Raw genomic sequence first — 22,632 nt, 5'->3', positions numbered from 1 at the left:
AAACATCAAGGTGCAATACAGTGGGCACTTACTTCAGTTTTAAATACTCTTGTAGACAATAACAGGCAATGTGCTGAAAATATGGCCTGACATAAGGATCCTTTCATTTTATAAGCCCACTTAAAGTTTACATCTTTATAGTGTACTTTAAAAGAAGCAGTAATCTTAATCCCTACAATCTTGACCTCAAATTACATTTTAATGTTTTCTCCATAGCAAAGGAGATGTGATGCAGATGGCATTACCTCATGTATATCCTTATGGCAAATTATGTTCCATTGCTACGTGTACACTAACTCTGGAAAATGCACAATACCTCTTTTAGTGAAAATCTCTCTTCTTGAAAAAAATTCTGAAATCTGACATAGGAAACCAGATAGGCCAAGAACCTCTATATTTTATGGAAATCTCACAGTGAGTGTGTATTGGGCCAGATCTTTGACAATGTAAGACTGGTGAAACTGGGATACAGCCTTCTTTTCTTTTGTGGTTAGCAGTGCTGGATTACTACTCAGGAAATGTGGGTTCAGCTGTGAATTCTGCAGCAAGCATGATGCAGCTGTGGGCAATTCAGAGCTGCCTTTGCTTCTGTGTGCAAAATGTAGCTAGTTTTCTTCCCTGACTTACCTGGGCACACCTGGGTGTGCTGCTACAGCAGTGGAATCTGTATGAGCATCCACAAAGATCACGCACACCTGGGTAAGGGTTGGTACTTGTATTTTCTGGCATATTTAAGACCTGCTTTGTAGGTTTCACTTTGGTCTAGGAGTGCCTTAGTACAAAATCCTAGGAACTCCTGCTTATCTGGATGAAAACAAACCTGTTGAAAATGAACCTTTTTTATTTCCTTTGAGGTAGAGTTCTAATGATGGAAAACACCAAACCTTGGTCAAATAAGAAAAATAACCTCTTTGAGGCAAGCCTCTTTCCCATAAATTGAAACCTCTGGATGAAGTGCCTGCCAAAGAATGCTCTCTTCCTGGAACACAGGGAGCAGAAAGCCAGCAACTTGCTTTGAATGTGTTGAACCAAATTTTAACAGCTATATCTACTTCTAGACTGACCCCGAGCCTGGCCTTTTTCTTTTCCTCACAAATACTACTACTGTTTCTTCCAATTCATTGGTATATTCCTTAAGGATTGCACCTAAACTTGGAGATTTCTGGGAGAAAATATCTTGAATCTGAAGCTGATCATAAAGCTACCAAAACCCTAATAATACTCCCTGCCCGTTCTTGTGGTATAAAAATATAACTAATGTTAGTCCAGTGAACAGCAAGTGAGACTCTGGAGGGCTCTCTGGAAGTCTGTTTTGGCTATAGTATTTCTTTTCCCTGTTTAACTTTGTAAACCTGTAATTGGCAATAAAGGAGACCGCACTTTTGCTTTTTTAACTAATATTTATTTAAACCTTACCATAAGGTGCACATAGTGGTTTCTTTTGTTTCCAGCAGCATAAAATTCATAAGCAGAGACCAATTTATCATTCAAAAAATTATTTTGTATTTTTAACCTATGATGTCCAGCTTCACAATGTGTTTTTTAGAGACCTAGCCAGCTTTTTTTCACAGCCTTTCAGTGCTCTCTTGTATATGGGGGCTACTGTGTGGGATCTCAGACTGGAAATAGAGACCCCTTTGGATAAAGACAGAGACCTGTTCTCAAGATTTGTATCTGTGTTGAAGCCAGCCAGGAAAAGCTGCCTGATCTTGGTTGTGCTGCCATGAAGCTGAAGTTACTTAATATGATTATTTAAATGTGCAGCTACCTCCATACAAGTATAGACTGAGCAGAGCATAGTGTCTGGATCAATGTGTCTGTGTATCCTGATCACACATGTTTCAGAGTAGCTGCTTTCTCTTTGTGGCTAACAGGGATTTTGCCTTTTATTTTTAGAGAAGTGGCTAGAAGATAACCCTTCTAAGGTAAATTAAATAGGAAAAGAGACACAGAACTGAAAAGACAAAGGGTAAACATTTTTGTAGAGATATACACAACATTGGTAGTGAAAGAGTAATATTTACAGTGAAAGTGAAAGCTTTTAACATTTCAAGTAATCTGCTTTTTGTTGGAGAACAATCTTGTCTTCCTGTTCCACTTTTAATTTAAAAAAAATCATATTTTTTTGGTAAAATGTTCACATACATGGAATTTAGGTTTTCATGTGTTTCAACGTTCATGGTAATTTTCACTTAATCCACCCATCCAAGCTGCATATTCTTTTAATTATGCTGAATCTTGCCTAGTGTGCAGTGCTAATGCTACATGGAAAGAACAATCGTTTTAGGTAGAAAACACACCAGAATCCAGGAGAATAAGTTAGGCAAAGAACCCTGGTGTACTTGCCATGCTTCATACACTTTCTAAAACACCCTCAACTGTTCTGTTTCGAGGTCAGGACATTAGACTAGATGCATCTTTATTTTGACCCTGTTACAGGAGTTCTTATGTTTCATTTTACGCAGAGAAGAACATCTGGAAATAAAAACTTTGTCTGAGGCTGGGCTGAGATTCTTGGTTGCCTTTTAAGAAAAATATCATGTTGATTGCTTTCATCATATAAATACGAACAACAGGAAAAATCTGTCAGCATTTGGTGAGATGTTTTGTCATAGCAGATAAAGTTTTTCTCAGCTCTGATTTCAGACTTTAGTAGTGAAACCATCTGTTGAGGAGCTCATTTGTTTTGTTTTATTTATCACAGCGGATTATCTCTTCAGATAATATTTCACAAGATCCAAGGGAAAAGCAGTGATAGATTTGGCTGCCTAATTCATCAGCTAAAACTAAGAACATGCTCCTCTGCTGTCTTACAAGTGTCATTTAGGAGACTTGGACCATCAATGCGGCAGAAACCCAAGGGAGCATAATGACTGCCTCCTTAGCTGGCACTGGCACTCGGGGACACGACTGAAGACTTCCAGAGGAGAAATATGAGGTTAGAATGTGAGAAAGGGCCAAGGCAGCCTGGCTGAGCAGGCTCCCACGAGCTGTGGGTAGCACACCGTGGAAGCCATTGCATTACATAATGGGAAGTGCTCTGGTTTACACACAGAATATTGCTGCTCTCTGTAATCATCCCCTTCTTGTCTGAGTTCACTGGCAGCTTTGAACTTGCTGATTGCTTTGGCAGGAGTAAATAGGAGAGAAAAGAAGGGATTACAGAGCAACTCTGCCATTATGGTGGTAAGCAGCTTTCCCAGTTGTCAGAGGCTGACATTCCCCTAACATCTGGAGATTGTCCCTCACATCTGGTGGCTGCTGACTCTTCTCCACTGTAGCAGCATTTCCTCAGCTCCTTGGCACAGCAGGTGCTCCCAGCAGGAGTCTGCCTCTCTTCTTGCTGTGCCCCACTGGCTCTCTGGCTGCTGCCCCCAGTGCAGCATAGGAGGGACAGGGTAGACAGAAGGGGTCTGCTGACACAAATTCTGTGGCTGTGAGCCCTGGGGCAGGGACCATGCAAGGGCTGATGGTGCTCAGGTCAGTGCTGGCTCAGAGGTCTGTCCTTCAAGATGTTGCCAGTGTATCCTCCTGCCATCAAGGGACAGCATGGGAGTGGTCCCTTGGCTCTGTGGAGTGTACTCAGGAGGCAATATTCTGTTGCTCTTGAAGTGAGTACATGTGCAATGTAGATAAATTTATTTGGGGTCTGTTTGGTGGTTCATGATACAAGCAAAGTGATGCAAGCAGGCTGAAGTTGTGTAAGAAACTCTTCTCCTCATCCATTACAGGTGTCACCAACAAAATATTTGTGTGAACTAGAGCAACAAAGCAAGGACCTACATGCCTGGAAATGCTGAGATGGGCAGGATCCCTCAGGGATGACAGGCAAGGGTGTCCCACTGCTCTGCTGGAGAAGGAGCAGAGGGAAGTCCTGAAGCAAACCAGAAAGAGAACATCTCTCACCATCTCAGCCACTGCAGTCCTTGCTCTTGCCCACATGAACAAAGTCTTAGTGGGGGACAGCCCCAGGTTGGTGAATCCTTGTGTCAGGAAAGGCAAAGAGAGGTGGGAGAATCCAGAGAGGCACAGCCTTTTGTCTCCTGGGAGCAGGTGTCTTTAGAGGACTTCCTGACTTAGGAGGCTCCTGTTGAAATTTTCACCAATTTAATGAAGTGCAGGGCCACGTTTCTGAGAGGCAACTGCTTGCTGAAACATATTTTTGTGTCCCCCAGCATTTTCGTGTCTCTGCTATGATTCTCTTGATCTTCTGATTTAAATGTTCAAGTGTAGCTTCTCTTTCTCTTGGGCTTGCCCAACATGAAGTTTTTAATTGATATCTGCCTCTTTGACTAATGCAGTCCTTGTTCCAAGTGCTTAAATGATATCTTAGAGAAATTCAGTGTTTCAGACACTGTTTTCGTACTGTTTATCTGTCTTTTCTATTTTTTCCCTTGCGTGCCATTCTCTTCTATTTATTTTAGCTATCATCAGGCATCAAAATTTTGGTATAACTGATATTCAGTAGTTTTCTGATCCAAGGCTTTAAGTCATATATTACTCCATGGGATTAGCCCTGCATGAAACCGCATAGTCCTGGATTAGACATTAAGAATATGTATCATGTTTTAAAAATTCATTTATGCAACTATTGGGTAAAATTAGACTCAGACAAGCTGTTCTTGTCACAAACCCATGAAAGTTCTCAAGACCTTCCCCCCTTAACCAAAGTTATTTGCCTGCAGGCATGAAGTTTCCACAATAGTACAATGGGAAAAACTCTTTTGTGGTCAGTTAGTAACGTGTAGTTTTGCAAGCGCATTACGAGGTTGGTTATCACCACATTATGTTATTAATAGCGCTTCAGAAATACCTGAGGAAGTTGAAGTAACTTTTATTGGTGTCGTACTTCTGCATTGACAATAAACCTCTGGGCTCAGGCATCAGATGTCTTCTGTCCCATGAAGACCCCAGAGAGTAAGTCCCGGACATCTGGACAGCATCCTCATGGAAGAGATAGTCTCTATGGGTGTGTAATGGAGCCTGTGTAGGGCATGAAAGTGGTTCCAGATTAAAGGATGAGACATGCATGTTCCTGGGAAATGATACCGCAGGGCTCAAGTGCAGAGACAGCAGTTAGAAAGGGACCATAATTTTACAGTCTGTGCTGTCAATTATAATTCACAGCATGTTCCACAATGTCACACACATAAACAGACTCGGAGGCTCCTGAGAGATTTCAGTTTCTTGCTGCTCAAAAGAATGTTTTCCTTCTCCTTATTCCTGGAATTATTTGCCTTTGGAAAGGCTATAAACATGCTAATATTTGCAGGCTTAAAAAATGAAAGGTTCTCTACCTGAATGACTAGAATTTCTTGTTATGTTGTAATATATCTTGGGAATTTAGGTCCAGATCCACAGGTATATTTAAATCTCTAAACAGATAAAACTCCTTCTGCAGCTCCATTGTGGAAATAGTTACTGTGATGGGAATTCCCTCAGACAAATGAACCTAAAAGCAGTAGAGAGGTGGTGAAAGAGATGCAGCTACAAGAGAAATCGTGCAGTCAGGTGGCCTAAGGTCAGATGCGTGTCCAAAGTCCCTCTCCTAATGGCTTCTTCAGTCACAAGTTAATGTGCACTGGGATCCCTGGCCCTGTCAGCTGCACAGACTCTGCAATTGCCTCTTTCTGACTAGGGCTGTTCTAGAATGGGCCTATTCAAGATTAAAAAAAAAAAAAAAGAAATTAAATGGGCATGTCGAATTCAGTGGCTGTAAAACGTGTCTGAATCACAGTCATGGAGACCAAAATCCTCTGCCTTTCCACAGAAGTGCTCCAGTTCTCCCATGCTGCCTCTCAGAGGTGTGGTAGTCCAAACCTGAAAGGAAAAACAGCGGAGGAGTTGAAGGGTGCAGTGTGTGTGTCTGTTTAATCCTCATTTGCATCCCTAGTGAGACTGTCAGCAAAGCAGCACATAAATACCACTGTTGGTATCTTTGCTTATTTAATTTATGTAGCTATTCACTGCACAGGAAACAAGAGCACTGAACTTATAGTTCAGTCATCAAAGAGCATTCAGTGATAGCCATTATCAGGACCATTTCAACATCTTTCAAAGCTAATCTTGCAATATGACAAGAAGCAGTTATGGAAGGAAACACTGACTTTGGGTCCACTCAAGTGCAATCTGTTCACATGGCTGCAGCTTGAACAGGGTGCCTCCTAAGGGTCTCCCCCTTTTAAACTGGTAGAGAGAATAAACTTGGAGTGGTTTTGATTTTTAAGGCGTTATTAAAAGGAAGAGGTCAAGGACACATGGGTCTGATTTTCCTCTTGCACTCTGAAAATCTGTCTCAAACTCAGTCCCAACTTTTCTGCTCAGCTTTGATGTTCTGTATCTGTAGCCATAGAGAACTGCTGTGAAAAAAGATTGCTTGTGCTGAAGGAAAGAGAATGTTCAGCTGCAAAGCACTACTGTCCCTATCCTATTCTGCATCTTGCATTTTCTCATGATGGTGAATCACAATCCTTTACTCATAACGACAGTAATTTGTTGTTGTGGAAAGTAAAAGAATGGTTTCAATTCAACATGCTGTCTTAATTTTAAAGGAAATACAAGCTGCAAAGTACAAAGAAATAAGTAATACTTGTTAATAGGATAATTAGAAAATCCTGTAGGAAGAGCAGTGAGGAACATCTGAAAAACTAGTGGAATTTAGCATTCACTTGGCAAAGTTTATTTCATATAAAATCGTCTCATTAAGAGTTTCAGCTTCAAAACAGAGAGGTAGGCAGTTTTTCTGTGACACTGTTATGTTATAAAATAAATTACATGCTTAACTGTTTACAATTTAATAAAAGATGTTGAGATACTAATTAATATTTTATTAATATTTGACCATTAGCTATATGTAACAACAATTTGTGGAGAATGGCCTTGTAAGGTAAATATTAAAATCTAGAGACCTTCCTCTTTTCTTATTTGTATCACTATAAGTAGTTTTTTTCCTGATTTTATCACTGTCAGAGAAATGCAAAACTAACATAAAAACTAACAAGCCAATCTCCATGGAAATCAAGGGGGAATCTTCCCATGGATTTCAGTGGAAACTGAACTGGTCTTGCAATGACAAGGGGATAGATGCATTTCCTTGTGTTTGAAAGATCCCTTAATGACATTTTGCTGGCAGAATAATCTTAAGATCATGACATGTTTGGGTTGGAAGGGACCCTTTAAAGCCCTATCATTGGATCAGCTGCATCAAAGACAGGTATTCAGTGGGAGACTTTTAATGAAGAAAGGGTAGGAGCTTAGAGAGTATTTGTTGGATTTTATTGTACAAAGCCACTTGAAAATCTCTTTAAACTCAATACAGATAAACAATGTTAAAATCCATATATTTTGCTGAGATTTCTGAGGACTTGTTTGATTTGGTACATATGTGCATTAGAAATTTATTTTCCTTAATGCTGTTTAAAAACATAGAGTGGAATTAAACTTAGTGGCAGCGTCTGTTCCTGCTCCATCTGTACATAGGAATGGGAAATGTCTGCTCATGTCTATATCAATGAACTGCAAGTGGGGTTTGTGACTCTTCTTTTTCTTTTCTCCCCAAATTTCTTTCCCAAACCTTGTTATCATGCGCCACTGTCAGGTTTAGCAAATTTCAACCTGATTTTTTCTTTACTAAATAATTTTAGGTTGAAATAAAAACCTTAGATTTCTCAGATTTTCCAGATGTTTCACCATCCCAGTCAGGGCAGATGCTCTGTCCTCTGTTCAGGACCATAATCCTCTCTTCTATCAAGTTCAGCTCTTTGTGTCACCGCCGTTCACTCATTACCATGGAGGTGCTTCACATACCAAGGTGACTGGGCAATCTCTGACAGCTGAAATGATTTGAAATACCTAAAATATCTCCTTAGCAAACCCTTTTAAATTTAATTCTCTCAGGCTTATAAAAACCTAAATTACACTCACAAAAAAATGAGACCAAAAATTTTAAATTTTGCTTCTTCATATAAAACTTTACATTTATACTTGTTTGGTGTTTTTTTTGGCTGTTTTTTCCCCACAGTTTTGGTTGGTACATCTTAGCTTTAAAGCAGCCCATAAATAAGTTAGAACACATGGAGATGCTGGTTTCTGAACAGGATCAGAAGCTATAGCCATGTATGGTCCCCCTTTGTCCATGTGAAAAGATCAAAAGCCTGACAACACTTGGGACTACATACAAAAGCAATGGACATTCCAGAAGAATACAGGAGTTGAGAGCTTGCCAGAGAAGGGAACAGTTTGGGGATTTTGTTTGCTTTTTCATTTAGTAACTATTGTGACTTGGTATTAGTAAAAAAAAAAAAAAAAAAAGGGACAGCAATTAAAGGGGAATTTGAAGTTCCTCAAGAGCTCCCTGCTTTCCCTAGTCACCAGGGCTTTGCATCAATGAGTGCAGATGGCTTCTGTTGTCCACACTCTGCTGCAAGGGCTGCTGAGGCTCTGGGAGCAGTGTCTGGCTAAATGAACCGGAGAACACAGGGGGAGCAAAGAGGGCAAACCAACCCTTCAATACTTTAGTTCCTCAGTGCAGTTCATAAACAGAATATGCAACTAATGCTTCTGTGAATATGTACTGATGAATGAAAAATTCAATGAGCTGAGCCATTTCTCAGCTTCTCCACATACTGGAGTGGGGAGTTTCTCCCTTTCCTGGCTCCTGGGGATGGATTTGCCATTATATGCCTGGAAGCGTGTTTGTAACTTTGCAGCATTGACATCGCTGTTCCCTTGCTCCCCTTCACTACTGGGAAAATGATTTTTTGTGCTACTCTCATTAGAGTAGGAATAGTGTTTGTACCCCAGAACAAATGTTACAAGTGATATAAACAGTGTTATTCTTGTGCCAAAGTGTATGCTTAGGATAAAGCTTCTTTTTAATTACGTTGGTAAATTACTTTTGAGTTATGAGGCAGAGCTACAGGAAGCAGCTTTATAAACCTGATTGTAAAATATTCGTGTTTTCCTACTTTAAGACCATGTAAACAGATGAGTGTACAAAGTGTCTACAGAAGCTTCATATAGATATTTTGTATCACAGGAATACCTCTTACAGTGTTCTGCAACAAAACCTTTATAGATAGACTGGCTAGTGGCTAGACAAATGCACACAGGGGTACGTGAACTGTCCTGGATCCCAAGAATTCAATAGCAGAGCATCTGGAGATTGCTACCTGAAACTTTGTTTTGCCTGTTGGAGACCTCTGTGTTGGCGTGGAGAGTGTTTTAGGAGCTGTCTTGCCTGCCCTTGGCTGCTTTATCCATTACTGTATATTAATACCCCAGGAGAGGCAGTGCTAGGAGGGAACAATTTTCTCCAGGCACATTTTGGCATGTGATCTGTGAGGTGACAAGGGACCCAGGCAGATTAGTCCTCATCACCCTGCCTTGTTAGCAGAGATAAAGCACCCCATGGCCTGTATGAAGGTGCTTGGTGCTCTGTGCCCATACCACACCGCAGATTTCTGCAGCTCCCTAACAGCATCCAGCAGTAGGGGGAGGTCTAAGCCAAGCAGCCCTGGTTGGGAGCCTGGCAAGGAAGCTGAGACAAGCGGCCACACAATGTGAGAGAGACGTGGCCGGAAAAGCTTAGGCAAGGTTCTTGAAGAAAAAAAAAAAGTGAATAGATGCAAGGAGAAAGGCTGGATAGCCAAGAAACAAAAGCAGCCAGAAAGTTAAATACATGCAGCTGAAGAACTTAAAAAATTCAGGAGGAAGACATGAGAGGTGGCCAGAACAGCATTAACAAAGCAGACTCTCCCTTTCCCTTCCCTGATCATCTTTCATTCCACTACATCCTTCTCCTCAGCTCCTGGCTCCTCATTCTTTCCTCCTCCCTCCTCCTAACCATTGTGGAGAATGGCAGCTTCAAAAAGCTGTCAGCTCAGCTTTGCACAGCAATAAGAGAGTGATACAATGCCCAGACTGATGAGTGAATTTAGGAAAACAGTTAATACAATAAACCAAAAATTAAGATACTTCTAAAAAAATGGAGGGATTTTGCCATTCAATACGTAAGTATTTTTCTCTTAAGGAAAAGGTAATTACAGGTAGCTGTGAGAGAGTGTGACAGAGTGTTCTGATTGTCTTGGCTTGTGAATGAGGTGTTGTGTGTCCTGTTCTTGAGTAGTCACTTTGCCTACTACAAAGTCAGTTGAAATGTGGTGCCTTGTAATCAGGCAGTGAGGAGTGTGCCCTGATAGTCTCTCTGGTATGATGGCAAAAAAACAGCAAGGAAAACATTTTTCTTCATCTGCAGGACTTAGAATTTGGTTTATTTGTTTGTTCTTTTTGTTTGTTCTCACACATCCAGTTCAAAAGAGCAAGAGTTTTGATGTTGTAGCAAATAGGTGAATAGCAAAATGACATTTTCACAGTCAATTCTGTTCTAAAGAAACCCTTTCCAAATTCAGTAGAACAGATTCTGGCAGGTGAGAGGAAATTCTGGCAGTGGATAAATGTTTCTGGAGGCATTGCTAGTGAAGGCATTGGTTTGAGTTGAAAAAGCATCATCTTAGTCCTTTCAGTTATTTTATTGTTTCTGTCACAGTAGTGTGGAACAGGCTCTGTTGTGCTCTGTGCTTTACAGGCTCAGAGGATGTGGATACAAAAATGCTGCTAGCAAGGATTTTCTTGCTATTTTCTAAGTCCGTGAGAGACTTTTCTCTCTCACAGAAGAGGTAGCAGAGTTCTGTAAACAATGAAACTCCTGCAACCTTGAAAAGTCTTGTTTATAGTATAGTAGAAAAATATTTTGACAATGGATGTTTTAGGATTTTAGCCAATCACCCCCAAGGGGTGGCTGATCCTTGTCCAATTAGACTATGAAGAAAAAAGTCTATGAAAGAGTTTGTAAAATAATTAAAGAAATCAATCTTGCTGCACAGTTCCTGCCTGCTGGATCTTCTCTCCTCCTCCCTACGGCTGCGGGACACGGTGATATACCCGAGGGCATTTTAATAAGAGGATGCTTATTCTGTCCCTGGAGATCACAGTCCAGATGGTGGACTTGTATAAAAAGCAGGGAAATACTACAGGGTGAAGACAGAAGTTTTACTCCTTGACTTCAGAATTAATCTGATGCTGGGTTGCCCAAACACACTGAATACTAGTGGCAGTGTTGAGAAATGAGTGCAGATCTCCAACAGCAAGAGCCAGGTTTGTTCTATTAACCAAAAAGTTTCATTCTTGTTGGGTTTTCCTTAGGTAGTGGAAACTGAAATTGGCCAAGCTTTCTAGGAATATAATAAAGAGAGACTAAACTCAGATATTGCATTTTGGTTTTTTATTCCTAAGGCCATCAGGAAGCTGAGAAGGTCCCTGTGCTGATGAGCAGGTGTGTGTGTCACACTCAGCAGCATCAGGCCTTTGAATGTTTTGCGACCTTGTGAGTCCAATATCTGCATTTTGGGTGTGTGCAATTCTGACTTGTGTCCTTTTTTTTCCTGGAGTGATTAGGACTCAAGTTTATATCTTTATTTTAGAGTCAATGGAAGTGTCAGTCTGGATTGCCTAACTTCCAGGGGAACTTTGCTCTCCACAGTCCAGCTGTGCTGGCATGGGCTCATCAGACGTCGTTTGGGGATCCTAATGAATGAGGCTGCAGGTTCACTTCTTCTGAGCTTCTCAGGCTCGTCCCCGCATTCCTAGATTGGTTCATACACTTTGTGTCATCTGGGAAGTCTCCTACGCTTTTTTCTTTCTTTTAATTTGGAAACAACATATCTTGCACGTATCAATTTCAGAAGCAGTAGCTTCGCAGATGGTTGTTACACACAGTTTCACGTATATCCCCTCAAAGCTAAACTAATTTGGAATTGCCAAGAATTTGCCATTGTGAGAAAATAATGATGTTGTCTTGTCTTCCTTTCATAGATGTTCATTACTTCCAGACATGGAGCAGAGTATGGATTAATTCACCTTCATTTCTACTCCATAGTTCTGCTAAGCTTGTTTTTCTGACCCAGCTCTGTGTGAAAAGGACTATTGCCACTATGCAAAAGCTGATGTCAGATCTCTCCTCTCCCATTCCCTATAAAATCCTCCTATAACAGTCCACTTGTAGCCTTGTGCTTGGTTGGACTTTGTGAAGATATCAGGGGTGACAAGTGAAGGGACTGGTGGGTAGACTGGAAATAAGCAAGGCAACAGCACAGCCTTGGAGTTAAAAGAAACAGAGCAGGAAAGTGCATTACTAGAGTTCTTGTGGCAGAGCAGTGCTGGGCAAGGTGAATGCCTCTGCTGGGATGCAGATATTACTGTCTCCTGAATGAGATGTAAAACCAGATACACACCATTTGTGGTTGTAGAGTTCACATGGGACCTTTTGCAAGAGCAAGGATTAAGATCTCAGAGTGCCAGCCAAGTCCAACTCTGGTAGTTGAATTTTGCCTATCTAAATTTTACAACAGTTTAATTTGGAAGACTTCACTTCCCCTTCTGCAAACACAGCTGTGTAGAGCTGCTGGTGCAGAATGTCTGCTGCTTTCCACCTGAGAGCGTGTTTCAGCACTGGCTGTACTGACCCACGAACATACAGCCAATGAAGCACTTGGAATGTATTCATGATGACACTTGTTATAAATACATCATGGGCACTGTGCTTGCATGCACCCAAGTGTGTGCACAGACATATTCTTCTACATATATTTCTGTTGGCTCATCTATACAGATTATTCATGTGTGGGTACATTGGGCCAAAATATGCTTTTAGCCAGAAAGGGTTGTTTTTTTTTTTAAAGTATATAAAATATGTAAGAGTATTTACCATCAGAATTCATTGCATAATAACACAAAAACTAGCAGTGAGTGCCTCAGCTATGATTTTAATCCTTTCTCACTTTCAACTAATAGCTGGTATTGCCAGGAATAGCAGGGTATTAGTCAGTGTTAAATCACAATAATAGGCAATATCACCAGAGGTCTTGAGCATTAAATGCATGAGGTACTAACCAGTCCCCAGGCACTGCAGAGTGAGCTGAGAACAGGATTATAAATTGTAAGTCAATTGGTTAGTCTTTAGCAGCTCAAACTGTGGTCTGGACAGAACTCACTGGAAGTGGCTCACATATGTGTTAATGATAATTATGATTAACTTCAGTGTAGCAGTTTTCATCGCAAAGGCTCCCACACTGCTTTACTTCTCACAGTGCAGCAGTGCTGACACACATCCATCCCCACAGCAGATGACAGAAAACCTACAGCATAAAACCCAGAAGGGGATGAATGGGAAACTTTGGCCCATGACACTGGAACAGTCTCGTAGGCTCATGGAAAGCAACAAGGAAGTTTTAATTTTCACAGGAATTCTGGGTTCTAAGGGCAGAGTTTAAAGCCCCCTGTTCAATAAACTGCCTACTAGTAAAAGACAGCTACCACAGAAGGGTGAAGAACTTGCTCTGCTCTGCCAATGTTCAAACCTTATGGTTACAGGATGTCTGTTCAGACATTAGGTTTAGACCACCAAAATTATTCTCTCTGGCAACAACTGTGCTGAACTGTGACAGGCAGCTCAAGGGCTGAATAAAACAATGACATCATGGCCTTACCTTGTGTCATCCTAGAAAAATCTCAGCTCAAGTACAGCTTCGTTATTGCTGCAAGCATTTTTGTTCCAGTGGCTCATCACACTGCAGGCAACTGGTATAAGGGAGAGACAACACGCTAGAAAATCAGACGTGAAAGAATTTTGGGAATGAATTAAGCTTCATTTTGCTGGTGTACCCCTATGACGAAATTAATTCATTCCTGTATTCATCCAAAATGTATTTCAAGATGGCTCCTTAAGATAAAACTGATTATTTTTTTAAATACTCTTTAAGAAAAGCCTACATATTTTTCCAACATTATACATAAAACCAAGCAAAACCACCTTGAACTGTAGTTACTATTTAACATGTGTTCATTTCTTGCAGATAATACTCTTTGTTATGCTTTTCTATACTGTGCCTTTCTCTTTTTCCTCAGTCATTCAATGCCTTGCAATAACATATATTTTTCAGAACCCCTTATAACTCCCTCTTTCAAATTTCTGCCTACTGATACCCAGCTTTATTACATACTCTTTTAGAATGCATTTTAAAGAAGATATTCTAAGTTTTGCTGATGGCAGCAACTTTCCCTCATCCAGGTGACTTCAAAATTACTTTACTTATTTAAGGGAAAGATTCTAAAATAATGTTCAGTGGTTATGATGAAAAGTGCCTGAAAAGACTTTATCTGACTTTATTATAAAAGGCTGTGCAGGTTTTATCTGCTTTTATGGTATCAAGTAAAATTTGTTCATAATGACAGTCAGCAAAACTAACAATAATAAAAACCAACTGGATAATATATGAGGATCAAGAGCTTAGGGAAGAATAAATCACATCTTAACAGCTATTCAATAGCAGGTGAATATGCTAGTTTCTGTATCAGATATTATATTGAAGTTTATGACAGAAAAAGCTATATTACAAAAAATATATATTCTGTGATATGTTATAGCACAGAAGTTACCATATTTTTATTTGTGTGACAATATTTCATAATGTATGCTTTCAATAAGATGTTCTTTCTTGTTTTCCTTTGGAAGTGAATACCTGAAACTGCTACTAATAGCATGGTACTTCTAAAAAGGAACACAGAAAAAATATAGTAAATATATAGTAAATGCACCTCTCCCTGAATTAAGTTACTTTCTGTACTTTTTCCTGGGAATTGACTTCCTATTTCTTATGAACTTTCCCACATACTATTAGAATGTTGCCTAAAGCAATATGGGACTCCCCTCTATGGGGTAGTGGGACTTTTATTTCTTACTGTTTAAACAGGTGCTTTAGCAACTCTAATGGCATCACTTTCTACTACTATATAAATTCATCATTTTCAGATGCACCTCTAGGGTCTTAACTGGATTGCATAACATTTTTAGGCCATTATACATTTTTGGTTTTTATGTCTCAAAACTTCTTGAAGAAATTGATCAATGTAAAAATTATTCTAAATTGATTAGGTTCTTTATGTCTGTTGCTGATGGAGAGTTCTACAATATGTGTTTTCTGCAAATACTCCAAAGCCCGCTATGCATTTGTGAAAACATTTATTTGGAATTTTGGAGCATTTTTCAATTTTCATGAGCTTTGAACAATGACATGCCGTTTGCTATACCACAAAGTAAAAAGTCATCCAGTCAATAATACCTCAGGACACGTGACACGGCACACATCACAAATACAGTTTGGAAGCTGCTTCAAAGTGGGTTTGAATAATTATAAATCATAAATCCACTTGCAAAAATCTGGGACAGATCACACCCAACCCTTCTCAAAATGGCCAAAAAACTTAATGTTTTCAGTTTCACAAAGACAATTTGAACATTGGCACTGATTGTGAAGCTGATGTCTGTTTTCTGCTCCCCAGCAGACAATAAATATACAGGTAGTTACCTGAGCTGCATCAAAGTGAATTCTGAATATTATGCTTTCTTGCAGAGCTTTATTCTCTAATAAATACTAACAACTAAAGGTTTGTGCTTGGCATGAACAAAAGGAAATCCGTGTGTGCTTTATTGTCAGAACTGGCTGAGAAAATAGCCCGTGATGACATTGGCTCAGAAGACAAATCCACAGAGCCCAAGCTCTCCAGCCAAATGAGTGGGGACTTCTATTGTTGTTGCAAATGCTGGTGAGCCCAGCAGATGTGCAGGAATGAAGCAAAAGCACAACATCCACATGGCTCTCTTTCCAAGTACCTGGGCGCCACCCTTAAATTCCCACTTAATCTTTATGTATTAAAAATGGCTTTGCCCTGACACTTGATGCCTCTTAATGAGTGAGAGTTGTGCACATCTGGCACCTGCTAAGTGCAAATGCACTCCATATAAAATTGTTTAGACTCCCTACCACATGCTCTGCTGCCTTTTATCTCTTTGAAGCTGTTATGTTCCTTGCCTGGGACTTTGCCTATCATTGCCTACAAGTCTATATTCTAAACACACTGATGACTTCATCCCTCCCCACATCCACTTTTCCTCATTTACAGTCTCTTTTGCAGTCTACATCTTTTAATAGCCAATCCCATTTATCCTGTTGCAACTCTCTCTGGGATTGAATCTGTGCAGTGGCTTTTTATTGTTCTCTGTCCTCAGAACCATAGAAATCTGAGATGGAAAAGGCTGATGAGGTCATCTTGTCCATTCCCCTTGCCAATGCTGAATTGTTTCCTACAGTCTAATTTTAAAATTATGCATTCAGCTGGGCTTCCACCTCTTCTCTTAGAAGATTATTCCACAGTATTAGGCTGTGTATCACACCATTAGGAAGTTTTTCCTGACAGTTATCTTGAATTTTCCTTCCTGTGCTTTTGTTCCATAGTTCATAGCCGTGTCCACTCCAAACAATACGTTTCACTCTTTTAGAACATACAGCCTTCAAAAACCCACCTATTACTCCTCTTAAAAAGATTCTATTAAATACTATCAGATACTATCTGTTACTATCTTCCCCACTCACAATACTGTATAGAGATATTTCTGATTGTCCCATTTTGCTTTTCCTCTGCAAGGAAAGGAACAGAAGGAACAGGAAGCTGGAGCTCTGTTCCAGCTCATATTATGACAGGTGCCGTGTGAAGACAAGAAGTCCATGTGTGAACAAGACTTTCTTTTCGAACCCTCCTTCATTAAAATTCCTGCTGCCTTTAAAATTTTAACAATGCCAATTAATTCTACCTACACCTTTCACACATCCAGGCGAAATGCTGATGTCCTCCACCAAAAATGTACTTCAGGGAAAATCCTGAATACAGACATACATACTGCTTTGAATCAGAGAGACTTTGGATTATGTTGTATACCTCTGAACATGTGTTTGAAGGAACTGAGCCTCTTTCACCTTTTCATACCCAACTCTCAAGTGTTCAAAATCAGCACATTTTAGCTGTGATTTTTCAGAAGGACCTTGCACCTCTTTGGATATTTAAATGAGTGGCCACACAGTCAAATTACCTCAGCTAATTGGGTTGATGTAGCCTAAAAGTACAGCCCATTATTTAGAGACCTAGAAAATGTTTAGAATATCTGGCTTCTGCTATGGAAACAGAATTCTTGGAAATTTGGCCATGGGTAACTTTGATCATTTTTTCCCCTACTGTGAGTGCTGAATACTTCTGGACATGAATGAACTTGTGCATGACTTTTAAGACATCTTGAGTTCACCTTCATGTGTGCTTGTCAGCTTTTGTCAGCCTGATATGGACTGACACGAGCACGGCCTCAGAGAGGCTAATGTGCCTGGTGCCTCCAGCTGTATAAAAATCTGTCGTAAGAATCCAGGGTGCATGTTGGCAAAAACAATCACCTGCTGTTCACAGGAATTTGAGAATCTCTGGGATTCTTTTAACCAAATAAATATTCTTGGGAAGAGCTTTTCGTAACCAGTTCTAAATCTGACAATTATCTTGGTAGGGTTGGCTCCACAAAGTCCTGTGGAGCATCAACGATCTGGTCAGAATAGAAATAGACTGGCCATGAATAGTTTCTGTAGGAGGTAAATGAGAGGGGTGATTTAGAGGAGCTCACCACTTAAGAAGCATATGGGCAGGCTGGGAAGTACATATGCAGCACGGGCATGGCTCACTGGGACGCAATTACAGCAGGATATAAGATGTGGCAAGTGGAAGTATAGTTATACCAGAACTAAGAGGTGGTGGGGTGTTTCCCCCTCCACCAAAAGCTCTGCAGTTTGAAGTCAGCACTCATTGTTCTGTTTGGGACTCCTACACAGCGCTGTATGTTAGAGCCCCGACTCTGTTTTCTCAATCACTTCTTCTGCAGCTTAGGGACGGTTATTTTTGGCAGTCCTTCTCTTGCCCCTTTCCCTGCACTCTTGCTCTCTCTGCAGCTGTAATTGCTCCTGCTCTTTCAGAGGTCTGGGGAGAGTGTGGAGCAACCAGACCTCTGAACTGTGCACCCAGGTTGCTTGCAATGCCTCTCTTTTCAAGTGCAATTATGCAGGTTCTGTGTTTTCCCCCCGCTTTGCTCTCTGGGTGGTCAGGAATCATGTCTTTATCCTGTTGGGAGCAAGGTGCCCCTCTGAGGCTCAGATGGAAGGTTGTTTTCCTCCTTCCACCCAGAGATGCAGAAGTTGCAGTTGTCTGTCTTCATGTTGTCTGCCTCTAGTTTATACCAAGCTGCTGTACTGGGAAAACTCATCCTTTAAAAGGACTGTTGTACTATACATTGTTCTCACTGCTCTCTGTCCATGGATTTCATTATTAGAGAGCAATGAAACTCTCTGTGGGTGTAAAGGGACCATTTTTAGCTAGAATGCTACTTATGGAAAAATGAGTTATGTTTCAGATCCAAGTCTTCAGCTAACCTGTGCAATAAAAAATGAACCAAGGATCATCTCTTAGAAACATAAAATTTTTGTCTTTCCCTAAAGAAAAGAAATAGTTTTCTAGCAAGGCTGATGACAGTATTCCTTCTGAAAAAAATTCAGGCTTTTTTTTTCCTTCCTCCGCAGTATTTCTGGACACTTGCCTTAGATAGCTTAATGTGGAGTGATAAGCATTGTAGGAGATCCCACAAATATTCCCAAAATTCACTCATGCTATTGGTTGATGGCACTCATTTTTCTTCACATACTGTCGCAGCTTGCTGTGTTCAGCAAAATTGTCTTGATGCTATTTTCAGCATCTCCTCTTTACATAAAGTGATTATATTTAGTTAGTATTTCTTAAATCTGTAGTTTCTTTATTTTTCTTTATTTTTCCTTTTTGCCTCGACCACCTCCCAGAATAAAACTGTTCCCACCTTTTCTTCCTCCCATCCCATTTCAGAATTACTGGCCCACACTCTAAGAATGTGTTCCCGATAGAAGAGGAGAAATGCATTAAAAAATCTGCTCTCTCTCATATTTTCTATGCACATTTTTTTTCCCAGCTTGACTGCAGTAACTTTTGGCTCATGAAAAGGTATCTTAGAAAGTGGAGTAAAGTAGGTTAATGGAAAGAAGGTAAGCAGTGAGGACCCAGTTCGGGTGTCAAGGCTGATCCTTCTCAGGGACCTTACTTCCCATTCAGAGTATTTCACAAGTCACTGATGCCTGCCAGTGGCTCTGCTTTTTGGATGGCTGAGGAGAAGCACTTGCAAAGACCTGGGTTTTTGGAAGGGGCTGAACATCTGCACTCAGGCTCAACAACTGTCCAGTCTGTGAAGGTGGAACGCATAAAATCATTTCAGTTCCTGAGGAAAAGCCATCCTGATGGGGCTGGGTTGATGCTGCATGGCTGTATGTATTTCAGCAGCAAAACCAAGGGAGAAGGCTGTGTATCCCATTTGACCCATGCATCCCAGCAGCATCTCCTAAGTGTCCCTGGCTGGGACACACAGACTCTCCGTCTGGTCCATATCTTGGTGCTCGCAGGAATCTCACTGTACCTTTCAGGCACAGAGCACAGGGGCTCTTCAGCTCTGGGTTATTGCTTCTGCAGACACAAGCACTTTTCTGTTTGAAATATTTATTTATTGATTTATTGCCTGATGCCCACCTACTGTATTCCCAGGCTTTGGTTTCCAGGTTTCCTCCCCTGTCAGGGAATCCAGTAGTAATTTACACAGCAGGCCCATGGCCTGGGTCACAAGCTGGGCTGTCTGTGCCAATGCAGTTGCAACATTTTTTCAGAGTTAAATATTTAACAGGTCCAATTATAGATGTGAACCCTTATGGAGTGCTACCCTGGAATGCATCTCCTATATTTTCATTCACGTTAGTAGTTTCTCATATTTCTTTTGCATGTCTAACATTAGAGGGTGACACTAAGATTAATGGAAGATACTGGAGCGAAGATTAAATACCAGCTTTAAAGACACGTGAGCAATCTGGCTTGGGGCCAGTCACAAGGATAATGAAGTAGTTACAACTTCTGACAAAGCCAGAGGTTTAGGAAGGAACTGGGGACACGACAGCACACGTGTAGAGTGTGAATTTTAGGAACATGGTGGGGAACTGTAGGGAGTGTGGGAATCTGAGTGGTTGTTTTTGGGACCTGCAAGGGCAGCCATAGAGGATATGAGAATGGAGGTAAGGTTATCACAGCAGGGGTACAGGACAAAAACCCACAGGAAACAAGGTTTCATTAGCTCTGCTGCTCACAGAACAACTTGTTTTAATTAAGCTTCCCTTCCATTTCTAAAGGGAAAATGCAGGAAGAATAAAAAAAGGAAAGGGAAAAACCTGAAAAAATAAAATCAAAACCATGGAACAACATTTTAAAATATTTTGAGTTCTTTTCTTATTCTTCTTGTGGTTGGTTTTTTTTTTTTTGTCATCTACTGTACCACTCCCTTTCACTCTAAGAACATCATTAATTACATATATATTCTTTTTCTACTACAGCATTTTCAAAAAGTCATCTCTGTGACCTACTTGTTGCTCCTTCTTGTCATAGCTAGGCATTTTTTGTATGAAGGTGTTTGCAGTAGAAACTCATGGTCGTGTCTGATAAGGAAGAAGTGTAGAGGTACAACCTTTTGCCTTTTGAACTCTGAGGATTTTCCTATCTACTTCCAGGGCCAGGATTTTGGTCTACAACTGTAATAAAGTAGCTCTTTTGGGGTATCCTTCTTAAAAAAATTATCTCATAACATTGCTTGCTGATGGAACTCTTCCACTCTTCATTATTATTTTGTCTTTGGATGTGGGAGATTGTGCTCCTGAGAGGTGGACAAGTGTTCAGTCATGTCAGGGTCACTGAAATGAATGAAGGGTCTGGTTTGCAAGGAACCTTTTTGTTCAAACAATTTGTAGTGCCCACCGATGTCAGGGGTAGTCATCTGCAAGTGGCAGTGACAGCACCTGGCCAGTCCACTCCAAAACTGGCCAGACCTCTTGGAAGGCAGGAGGTTACAACCACCAGCCCAGGGACACAACACGTTTGAGGTGCTGAACCTTTGCCCTGCCTTGCAGGGTTTGAGTGCATTGCAGTAACATTGATTCACAAAGAAAAGGATTTTTTGGGCTTCCAGGATTCCAGCTGCTCTGCTGGTACTTGCCTTGTCCCAGGGCTCCATAAAATGTTCTGTTGGCCCCACAGCTAGGCTGAGATGGATGAAACTCTGACACTGCAGGAGCTTTAGGAGAGGCAGTGATTTCCCTGGTTTTTAAAGACTAGGTTAACATAATCATACCTGTACACCACGTGGAGCCACTTGGTTCAGGGGCATACCTAAGAGAAGAGCAAGCAACAGAAAATTGTGAAGTCTCTTCTTGTTTATCAAGTAACATTTGCCTGGTTCAAGAGAAGTAGAGGTAAAAGCAAGAAAGAAAGCAAGAAAACAGAAGAAAGTAAGAAAAAACAGGGAAAGAAGAAAAAGAAAGTAAGCAAAGAAGCAAGCAAGAAAGAAAGAAGGCAAAAGAAAGAAGGCAAGAGAAAGAAGGAAAAAAAAAAAAAAGGCTTGGTCCAATAAGAAGCAACAAAATCATAAAATATATAATAAACCCACATGGAAAAATAATATAGTTGATTTCCTGCATCTCTCTGAGTTATGTTTCAGTAAATGTATAGCACACATACTGTGTTAAAAGCAGATTTGACAACATATAAAACATTAAAAATATTATGACATTGGCCAATATTTATGATGTATATTTCCACACATAAAATATATTGTGTCATGTCATGGATTTTAAAAAACATGGAAGTTGGCCATGTCATAATATTTTAGAGCTTTTTAATACATTGTCAGAGCTATTTTAAATATACGTGCTCAGCATTTTATGAAACTTCCAACACATGGACATACGGAAAATATCGACTGAGTTCACAGGAGACCAGCATTTCAAATGTAAAGTTCAGCTAATACACACTTTCTAGCATAAAAAACCCTTTTCTTTTTGGTATATTTCTTGAACTTTGACGTATTCACCTTGTTGCACTTTGTGTGGATTTATACCAGTGGTGCTCAGCATTGAGCAAATGAGAATTGCATTTGACCTGATGATTTGGGTTTCATGTACTTGAAATTCCCACTGAAGTTTTACAAAATGGGACCATCTGGCAACTCACAGCTACAGAAAGCCTCCCAAAAATGTCAACGTTCAGCTGACAGAACCCCTCCAGTTTTACTAATTCTTTGCACTTCCATCAGAGTATTTCAGTGCTAGCCCTTGAAGAACACCAGCAGCATGGCTCAGGGACATTCAGAAATCCCTTCTGGAAGAGACTGAGGACAAGCGGGGCTAAAATGGGTTGGGTATTTTATCTGTGTGAAAGCTGGAATGTTAAGGGAGCTGGAAGGTTAAAGCAGTTTCTGAGGATCAGAGGGAAGTTTTGGCGTTTTCTGGAAACAGGTACTGGATTCCCAGTCCCGTGATTTAGCAACAAGACCACCCTTGGCTTTCTAAATGCCTTGGGAAATTATGGCAACAGTTCTGACAGCAGGTTTTACAAAGGAATTCTTCACTGTAAGGGTGGTGGGGCACTGGCTGAGGTTGCCCAGGGAAGCTGTGGATGCCCCATCCCTGGAAGTGTTCAAGGACAGGTTTCAGCAACCTAGTGGAAAACATCCCTGCCCATGGAAGGGGCTTGGAAATAGATGATTTTTAAGGTGCCTTCCAACTAAAACCATTCTGTGAGTCTATGAACTATTCTAAG

The sequence above is a fragment of the Corvus hawaiiensis genome, chromosome 3, assembly GCF_020740725.1.
Source record: "Corvus hawaiiensis isolate bCorHaw1 chromosome 3, bCorHaw1.pri.cur, whole genome shotgun sequence".
In the NCBI taxonomy this organism is placed as follows: domain Eukaryota; kingdom Metazoa; phylum Chordata; class Aves; order Passeriformes; family Corvidae; genus Corvus; species Corvus hawaiiensis.
Note: the sequence above shows the minus strand (reverse complement) of the source record.